Here is a 10,780-nt window from a genome sequence, read left to right as displayed (position 1 = left end):
CAGTTTCTTTCAGCAAAGAAATAGAAGACAGTAGAGCAACTATGTTAACTATCCTGTATATACATACATTCAAAATTTCTCCTTCTTTCCCTTCTCTTTTCCCACATTCCAGTTGCCCTTTACCCTTGAGCATTTTCTTATCATTTCACAATGTCTCTCATACCTCTTTTGGTACCAGGAATTGAACTCAGGACCTTGTGCTTGCCAGGCAGGTATTTGTGCTGCTGAGCTATATCCCCAGCTATATCACCTTGTTTAAAGAGTCAACTCAAAATTGATCTAAGACCTAAAAGTAAGATCTGAAAATAAGAAATTACTCAGAGACAGCATAGGAGGCACTCTTCAGGATACTAGTATAGGTAATGATTTATTTTATATTACCCAAAAATTACAGAAAATAAAAACAAAAATAGACATCTGAAATTGCATGAAGTTAATAGCTTTTACAGAACAAAGGAAGAAATCAACATAGGAAAAATACAACTTACAAAACAGAAGAAACAGTATGTCAACTTTGACATAGGCTTAACATCCCAAATCCATAAAGAATTAAAGAATCTCAACAAAATTCCCACATGACCCAGTTAAGAAGAAAGAGAAATAAAAGACAAATAATCAACCAGTTTATGAAAAAATTCTCAGGATCATGAGCTACCTAAAAAGTACTAATCAAAATGACAATGAGCTCTCATCTTGTTTCAGTTAAAATAAATAAATTAAAAATTAAAAACTGGAGAGCATGTGAAAAAAAGAAACTCCTATACACTGTTGATGGAAATATAAATTAGTACTATTCTTGAGAAGAGCACAAATGTTCCAAAAAAATCTAAAACCGTTGGATTCTGCTATCCCACCTGTGGGCACATAATCCAAAGAAAATGCAATCAGTACACTGAAAAGAGATTTACCTGAATGTTTATTTCACTGGTGGATGAATAGATAATGAAAATGTGGTATCTACACACAAACCCTATGATTTACAACGAATGAATGGGACTAGGGAATGCTGTGTTAAATGAGGTAAGTCAGACACAGAAGACAACTACTGGGTATTCTCTCCCGTACAGAGACTCCACAGAGTAACTGTACCTTAATGTGGATGAGCAATCACTACACACTGCAAGGGGTAGGGGAATGAGTACATAAAGGACGGCTGGATTGGGTCAAAATATGCTCTGTGCTCATGTTGAAATAGCACACTGGACTCAGTATGTATAACTAATAAAGGTTAATCAAACATTTAGTTTAAAAATACATCAGAGTGGGAATTTCCAAATAGAAATGATACATTCAGTAAAATAAGTAAGTGAACAGAAGTATGCAGTTTGGTGTCAGCATTCTCTTTTTATCCTCTGTTACACACTGTTTGCTTTGAAACTCCATAGCTCATATTTATCCCCTTTCTGCCAGTTTCACATTTTTATTCTTAACTAGGACCCCTTGAAGTACGTCGCAGTAATGAATACACTGACCTACTCAGTGCCAGCAGCATTGCTTCTGTGCTGATTAGTTCCCCAATATGCTGAAATAAACTAAACCAAAGGACTTTCCAGTTCTATTTCTTCAAATCTGAAAGCCATGAATTTCTTTTGTTTCTTTTCACTTTGACATTTTCTGCTTTTTAGCTTGCATCAGACTATGAAAAATACTTTCTTTCGTTGACTCTTCAAGTCTCTAAGGTTGTAAATGTTTTTTATGTCCTCCACCTGAAATTTTTAAATTTTATATTTGTTCAACTGGATTTTTTCCTGATATGGACTAACTGTCAACAGTAGGTGTCAACATTACTATTACTTCAAGTACAGAACTTTACATACGATGAAGATAGTCTATCTGCAGCATACTTTTATCTTTCAGCATCTGAAAATAAATTATAGGATATAATAGTCTTGACATTTCCACTGGTAGGAAATATAATTGTTTCAGTATTAATTAGTTTAGGTAATACATTGCTGACCTTTACTTTAGTGAACAAAACAAACAATAAAAAGGCAACATTAGAGGTGCTGAGTTGGCCTATTTAAAATAATTTGAATGTGTTCTATCACAATATTTACAAATAAATTATTCATTTACCTTATTATTGTCCTCATAATGCATTCTGCAATTAAATAAAACCTAGAATTCGTATTAATAAAACAAAGTTTCTAAGAAAGAAAAATGACTTCCTATTAAAGTGTCCAATGAATTGATTATCTTTACACTTCAATAATAATATAATTTAATATATTCCTTGGTAGCAAGACAATATTTTTAAAAGATAGTGCTTCAGTTTGTAGTCTCAGAATTAGATATATGAATACTTTTTGGAATTGTACACTGACCTGAAACAAAATGTGTTTTTTCATTAGGGATTATTATTTTTCATTAGGGAGATATTAATAGGGATTATGAATAACCTAGCATTGTGTATTAAAACTGTGTAAATAGAATGTGCTCAACATTTTAGTACATGTATTAACAACTGAGTCTTAGCTAAGTAAATTTCTAATAGAACTCTGAAATTCTTACCTTTCAAGCCTTCAAATTGCCTTTCAGCATACAAAACATATTTGAAATTCATACATTCAAAGTTATAGAACCATTCATTATTAAAGTTTCAGGAGGCTGAATAATATTATGAATTTGTAAGGTTAATGCATATGCATATGTGATTTATGCATTGTATTTTCATAACAATCCCTTCAAGTTTAACTTTTCCATCTAATGAGGTGGGTGGACTTCAAGCTCAACAACATTTGAATATGAATACATATATATCTACCCTAAACCATTATGCATTCAATATAGACATCCTCTTGATATCTTCTCATGTAGTTTAAAATGTCTCCAGGGCAGTGTGAACATATAGGATAACAAACCACTATGAAATAATTTTAAATTGAATGTTTACTTACTCAGCTGTGGCACACATGGATTTTGATGTTCTCAATTGGAAGTGTATTTATGTGCACATGATTTTTGTTAAGAAAAAGCAATCAAATCACATTACAGTGAACTTTTGCAAAGTAATTGTTTTTATTGCTTTATGCAGAAAAGAAAAATAATTTGGTTTACATCTGTCATTTAATTGATATGGGTGAATCATATATTTATCATCCTAATTTTTCCACAAAGTGGAGGTTACCCATCATTATTATCCCAAGGGAAAGGAAGCAGAAGTAGTTTCCCGTGATGCAAAGAGCAGTACTTTATCAATAAGGATGTTTAAAATTGACTGGTTGATGGCATTTTAATTGATTTTATTGCTGCTTTAAAGATTTTAATTAAACACACATCTTTTTTGGGGGAAATACCTTTGGGAATTCTTTTCTCTCAACTACACTGTTTGTTGAAAACTAAATCAAGCTTTTGTCAGTGTGGCTAAATTCATGGCCACAGATACAGGTGCAGTTTATGATTTATTTATATGTACAGTGTGCGGTTTATTCTTTAATCTTCAAACATTTATATTTGTGAAGTGGAAATTCAAGATTTTTCTCTGTTCATTCAATTTGCACTCTAGAGGTGAATGTCATTATTCAAAACACTTTCAGAAGATAGCAGAAAACAAGTTTGCCACATTCTTCCTGATGGAAAAAATTTTGCCCTAAATGTTACAGATAATTAGACCTTAACTTGAACAGATGTTAACTTTAACGTTTGGGCCATACTTTAGAGAAATACTTGATTTATATTTTAAATATTTGAGAAAACTCATAGCACAAGATTTTTGAATATATAAATTATTATAAAAAAGCAGATAAAAATAAAATGCATTAATTTGTATTACTTTTCATTTCTGCTGAACTAGTTTGGATCATTGTTTACATATGGAAAGATTATGCAAAGTGTTAGACACATTTATGGTACTTAGTTTCATTTTTTTATTTCTTTGCTTGAAATGCTAGGGATTGAACCAAGGCCTGTGGCCTAGAAACAGCTGCTTTTAAATTTTGATAGAGGTTCTCACACAAAAATTTCAAGGCAGGCCTAGAACTTGCAGGCCTCTTGCCTTAGCCTCCTATGAGCTGAGACTAGATAAACTGCAAGGCATAAATAATATCTAGGTATTTTTAATAGAAACAATATATTTTGTCTTGAAGGTGTATTTTTTATCAATATAGGTCTGTAATTCATATTCACATTTATTGGGTGGAGTTGCTACAAATTCCCTTTGCCTCCTCTTTTCCCGCTCACTACATCTTTTGATCTCTTTCATTTTTTTTTTGGAACATGCTTGCTGCACCTGGCTAGGTTTTTCAAAATCACATCTCTGCTGTTGATAATACTGAACACCACTACACACACTTCTTGGCAATTTGTACATCTTATGCTAGGAAACTACATGAGCCTTCTATTGCAAAAGCTAGGTTGTTGGTGGTTTTATGGATATATGAGTTCTTTATATACATTTTGGATATAAGTCCTTTCACTTATATAATGAAAGCATTTTCATCTTTTTTTGTCTTATAATCTTAATTTCTAAATATCTTTGAACAAGAAAAGTTTAACAAAATACAGTTCATTAGCCAGCTTATGATTTAATGTTTCTGTTTTTCTAGCCTGTTAAAAAATTATCTACTCCTAAGTCACGAGAATAGTTCACTCATTAAGAAAACTGGTGTATTATTCAAATTAATTGTATAATTTATCTAAAATATTTTTTGTACATAATATAACATAGAGTGCAAATTCTCATTGTATGGATAAACAGTTAACCTGGTAAACTTATAGCAAAGACCATTCTTCCCCTTGTACTGTAATAATAACTGTATCATGAGCTTAACCTATGTCTCACTTTGACAAAACCAGGCAAGACAGTAGTTATTAAACACAGTTACAAAGGGAAACTCTGGAATAGAAAAGGATCATAAATACATATATATATTCAAGTCTGTGAGATAAGAAAATTTTGTTTTATTTGAAGAATAAATATCATTCCCACTCCCTAGACTCTCTATTAAAATGAAAAATCATATGTCCATCCATGTCTCTGGCCTCTGGGTTGACTTTTTTCTCTTTTTACTCACTCAAAATGATGGAGAGTGCACAACAATTTAGAACACTATTGGCCAACATGGAAGAGGAAAAGGGTTATGGTTTATTCCTGGCCCTTAAAGTTTCCTCTTGGATGTTCTGAAGTTGTATTGTCAGTGGAAATCACGTGCTCAATGGACTGAAATGTTGTCTAGAGGAAAGTCCTAAATCATGGAGAACAATGACCAAAAGTGGAAGTGTTAGAAGAACAATCATGGTTTTCTTGTTGAGATCACACTATTGCACATGGTTTTCTTTTTGAGAGGAAGAGATTCCATGTGATTTTCTTTTACATTTTTTTTAATTCATGTGTGGATGAACTGAAAGTTAATACACCTCTATGCAATATTAAAAATACTTGCATTACTCATCCTTTGCTGAACTTACAGTGTGCATCACCAGAAAACCAGATCTAAGAGCTTCATATCAGATTTGATGGGGCTTTGTGTGTGTTTTTGAAATGAAAAATAGTTTCTTGTAGGAATACAGTATATGTAGAACACTCATTAAGAGTCATCCTAAAACTTATGAGTACCCTTCTTCTAGGAAAATGGAAAGCTTGCATGTTTGTACTGCATCAGAGGGTGGTTGTTCATGGAAATTGAGTCATTCTAATATCTAAATATAAATTTTCATAAGCATTACATTTTATACACATGTGGAAGAGATGGAAAAGGAAAGTACAGGGAAGCACTTTGAAAACCACAAAGTTTGCACCATAAGTTTAATAATCAGAACTGAATGCCTCAGGATGACATATTGAAGGCGGTGTTTTTCAAAAGCCTGCTGGAAATTTTTTGCATTTTTAGTAATTTCTAAAGAAGTTCCCTCCACTTATCTCAGCTGGCAGCAGCTTAGTGGTTGTTCTCAATTCTCACCAAGAAGCAGCTGTGAATCTCGCATCTGCTCACTTGTCAGTTCATAACCACTTGCAAGAAATAGTGTCCTCGGCTTCTTTGGCTTCCTAAAAAAAGATTATAGGTAACGTATTTTCACTCTTCTTTACTGTTATGATGAGGACTATTTAAATCAGTATAGCTATTTTATTGAATTGTTAACAGATAATCTAGCCATACTGCTAGTTGGAGGTTAGATGCTACAATATGATGTTTTTGGCCAATAAAATATGAAAAATATTGAATCACTTCCCAGCAATCTATTTCTCTAAGCATGTAAAGGTAGACACAGGCTTCCTTCATACCCATTTTCCCTGGTGTCAGACATGCATCTGATCTCTGTCAACCTGGTCTCTGGTTTTAAGGAACAAAGTTGGCCTTCAAAGCCACATTGCACAGGTGTACAAGCAAGAAAAATTATTGGGTTACATTAAGCCACTGACATTTTGTTACTGCAACCTGACCTTCCTAACACATAACAGCAACAGAATTTCCACCCCCCTCTCCCTCTCTGACACCACCCCCTGCACATACACACAAGATTATTTATTTCTTAAACCTAAACTTTAGGTTTCTGAGGAACCTTTACATTGGTCATCCTCACTCGAGAGTCCATATCCAATATAAAAATGTCATATTTAATGCTACCAAGCATAGTGGTCAGAGGCAAAATACTAGATTGTTTCCAGAAGTGATGTGTGATGTATTAGCTAATTTTATTGGACAAAACAAATCACAAAAAACGCACTTCATTTGAAGGATGCAGGGAAGTGGAATCAAAGCATTTGCTTGGAAGAAGATTGACTAAAATATTTATTAATAATCCTAATAATTTTCAAAGTGGCATGAAACTCCAGTAGATAGTTGTTTTGAAAAGATTTTCTGAATCTAGAGTGATAATATAAATTTCGGAATGTAAGATGCAAGAGGGTTGCAAATCAACAGGTCTTCACATAAAAATCTCTAGTCATGTCCTCAAGAATCAACTCAAGTTCCCAATAAAATGTGCAGTGATAAACTAACCAAAGACATAAAAATTTAACAGTTTTAGTGTTTAAAAATTTAAAACTAAAATAGAGATGGTACTTGAAAAATGATCAATTACTTGAAATGAATGGCAATTATCCTTTAATCTTTAATATTTCCAAAGTGTGCCTGCCATTTCTGAGTATCCTATCAGAAAGAACACTAAAATATCTCAGAATGGTATTCAATCACAGCTATTTAACATATGTCATGGTAGAGAATGGTTATATAGTTGGAATAGTTGGAAAAAACTGCAAAAGATTTTTCTTTAAAATAAATACTTCATAATTTAATAATAGTTACAGGAATTTAGTGGGAAGAATATTGTACTTTCTCTTCTTTTAAAAAGATAAAAGATATACAATTAGTGGGAGAAATTTTATCCTAGTATAAGAAAGATTTTTACAACATCCTCCAGAGCAAAAGACTATCGTTAAGGAAAATAACAGCAGTAATAACACAAACAATGAACCAAGAAACCTATGGTAGAAAATTGCATCTCTAACCTATGATGAATTAATCAAGAACTGTCCTATCAGTGTTATTATACTTATGTATACAAAATCTCATATAACAATTAAGATTGCTTTTCATGCTCTACTCAGAGAAGATTGAGAAAATTGTAAGAGAATAGAGCTACCTTTGAATTTCAGATATTTTTTATTTTTTTGAATATCACACTAAATTAATTTTATTAAATGTCATACTTAATACATTACACAACTCTATGTCACCTAGGCAAAGAATCATGATTCATGCTTTCAAATGGAAAGACTCAGTATATGTCAAAATAATATATGTTTATAATTTACACATGGAAATGAAAGTATTTGTAACATTTTGTTTTCGTTTTTGTATGAAAACTTTTGTGAACATTAGAAATCAAGTTTTTGAAACTTGCAGATTTAATTTCAGCTTACCATAATAAAATATCTGTTGCAAATTTTATATCTGTTGCAATTTTAATACAAGCAAAGTGAATGTTTTAAAATGCATGCTATCTGCAGAGCATATATGTATTTTGCACAAAATACACTTTAAACAATGATGAATAATCAAATATTGCAAATGCACCATTGCTTTTCAAGACAAGAGGTACATATCTTTCCTAAAAGGAAGAAAACTATTCTTACTGTATTCACACATACGTTGATGTCTTCTTAAAGCAATGTAATAGTTATCTTTATTACTTTCTTTGTAAGGATTCATGATCATTTCTAGATTCATATCATTGGAGAGTCTCTTAAAAAGGAATGTACTTTTGCTATATAAAAGACTTCTACAGTTTAGATCAAAGTTTAAAGCAGTGTATTCTTTCTCAGAATCATGAAAATTTTGTGTAGTCCTCTCAAAAAATTTAAATACCCAGGTAGTGAATGAATTGTACATGCATGTAATGTAGATAAAAAAGCTAAGCAGTGTGAGAAGTGTAGTACTCAAAGCAAATCAGTCACATAGATTATCTAGCAGACCTGAACAAAATGCTGATTGTAACAGGGTTGAGCAAGATTTTTAAAATTTAAAGTATTAAGTCTCTAATGTGTTTTCTTCCAAGATACATTTGTGCTTTCTCTAAAAAAGGTAATGATTATTCAATCTTTGTTACTAGTAAATAACACGAACATGATTGAGTTGATGTTCTTTCTAGTTTTGAGATAAACTCTAATTGTGAAGTATGAAAGTGGAAAATGTTTGAATATACTCATAATTCAGTCCAAAGCAACATATTTAATTGAATATCACTATTTAAGAAGGCAGTACTTGGGGCTGGGGATTTTACTCAGTGGCAAAATGCCTGCCTGGCAAGTGCAAAGTGGTGAGTTTGATTGCCAGTACCGGAAAAAGAAAAAAAAAACAACAAGACTTATCTGGGCATCTGTATAACATTACATTTTCCAACTTCAAGAATTCAAATTTGACACAAATGTGAAATTTAGACTGAGTCTTGTGCTAATTTGAATAATTATTAGATAACCTGAAAACTGAATATGCTTAGAAGCTCAGTCATAAGCTGTCATCTCAAGGGTGCTGTACATTGTCCATTTACACATATGAATCATTAAAATACAAAAAGTCGTGTGTCATAATCAATGAAGACATGAAACATTTGAATAGTGATATTAATTGACAATTCTTCAGTTCATCATAATATTTTCCAGTTCTCTACCTTTGTAGCATTGGACCATTGCTCATTTAGACTGAAATTGTTAGATAACAATCAACATGCATAGGACACAATATTGGCAAACATACTCTCCCCCATAGTGGTACTGTGGATTGAACCCAGGGCCTTTGCACTGACCTGCATTCCCAGCTTTTTTTTTTTTTTTTTTTTTTTGGTGATGAGGTCTCATTATGTAGGTAAGTTACCCAGGCTGGGTTCAGATTTACAATCCTTCTGCCTCATCCTTTCACGGGGCTGCGATTATCGGCGTGCATCACCATGCCAAGCTAACAGTATATATTTAAGTGAAAATCAAAACCTTTCATTTCTTGATTGCAAAAGAGAAGTCAAAATCTAGAATTTAACTAGGTATTCAGAAACTGATTATTGTAAATTGTATCAGTCAATGCTCACTAGAGAAACACATTTAATGCAAGATGTATAAATATATAAGGATTCACAAGACAGGCTTATAATTGGAGCCTGCAGAGTCAGGTATGGAAAAGAGCAAACGGACTGTTTGTGTGCTGCGGATCCAAAGGATCCAGTCAAAGGACTGAAGATCAGAGTAAGGAACCTTGCAAGTCTGCATCAGGAGAGCAGTGAGTCTGCAACATACGGCTGAAGAGTCTGTGCTGGAAAGCAGGAGATAGCATCCGTGGTGAAAGTGAAGGGTGGAGCTCCTCCAAGGAAGTAGAAGTGAGCCTTCCTCTTCTGCTCCCCTTTCACTCTATTGAAATGATGAGCTTACTGAGGGTGAGTCTTCTGTGTTTAGCAAATCCCTTCAGCCACACCCAGAACTATGTGATCCAATTTCATTGGGCGTTATTTACTCAAATTAACACAATCAGTTAACTATCACATAAATGTTAGTGAAATAAAGAAATGAGATTTGTTCTCACCCAAAAATGTGTCTTCAGAGTAATTGGAGAAGACAGACATGAGAAAAAGCAATGTGCTATTGCATTAAAGAATGTTAATGCAAGATTCCTTAGTACAATTAAAGCTGGCTCTCTTATTTTGTACAGGAATTAAAGAAAATGAAAAGAAGTTTATGAACTTTCCCAAAGCCATTCAGAAGTTAGCGACTGAGACAAGAATAAAACCTAGGTCAGTGTGATAGGCCATGTTATTAACTTCACACTAAGAAAATTTATGAAATGACAACTCATTTTCTCACATGTACTGGGTTCTTAAACCTCAGTACCTCAGAATGTGAGTACATATAGACATAGAAATTTAAAAAAAATAATTAAAATAAAATCAGGTTAAGTGAGTTGGCTATAATTTGACTGCTGGACTTCTAAGATGAGCAAGTTATAACAAAATTCAGAGATCATGTGAAAAAAATGGGAGTAAATAGCTAAAAACAGAGATCATTAGAATGAATAAACCTGTCAACACCTAGCCTCCAAAACAATGAGGATATAAATTCCTATTGTTGAAACTGTCCAGTCTTCCATATTTTGTCATGCCTACCCTAAAACACTAATATACAATGTTATTCCAGTTCATGAATTTAATTGTTTCCATCATTCTAGCCACAGTATTGCATCCAATCATAATCAGAATCGTAGAATGAATTCTGTAACCAGAATCATCGTAAAAATTAAATTCATGAACCAAGGTATCACTCTATTTGCTAAAACATAGAAATGATATGAAGATTAGAAAG

The sequence above is a fragment of the Chinchilla lanigera genome, unplaced genomic scaffold (genome assembly GCF_000276665.1).
Source record: "Chinchilla lanigera isolate Chin_1 unplaced genomic scaffold, ChiLan1.0 scaffold00008, whole genome shotgun sequence".
Lineage (NCBI taxonomy): Eukaryota > Metazoa > Chordata > Mammalia > Rodentia > Chinchillidae > Chinchilla > Chinchilla lanigera.
Note: the sequence above shows the minus strand (reverse complement) of the source record.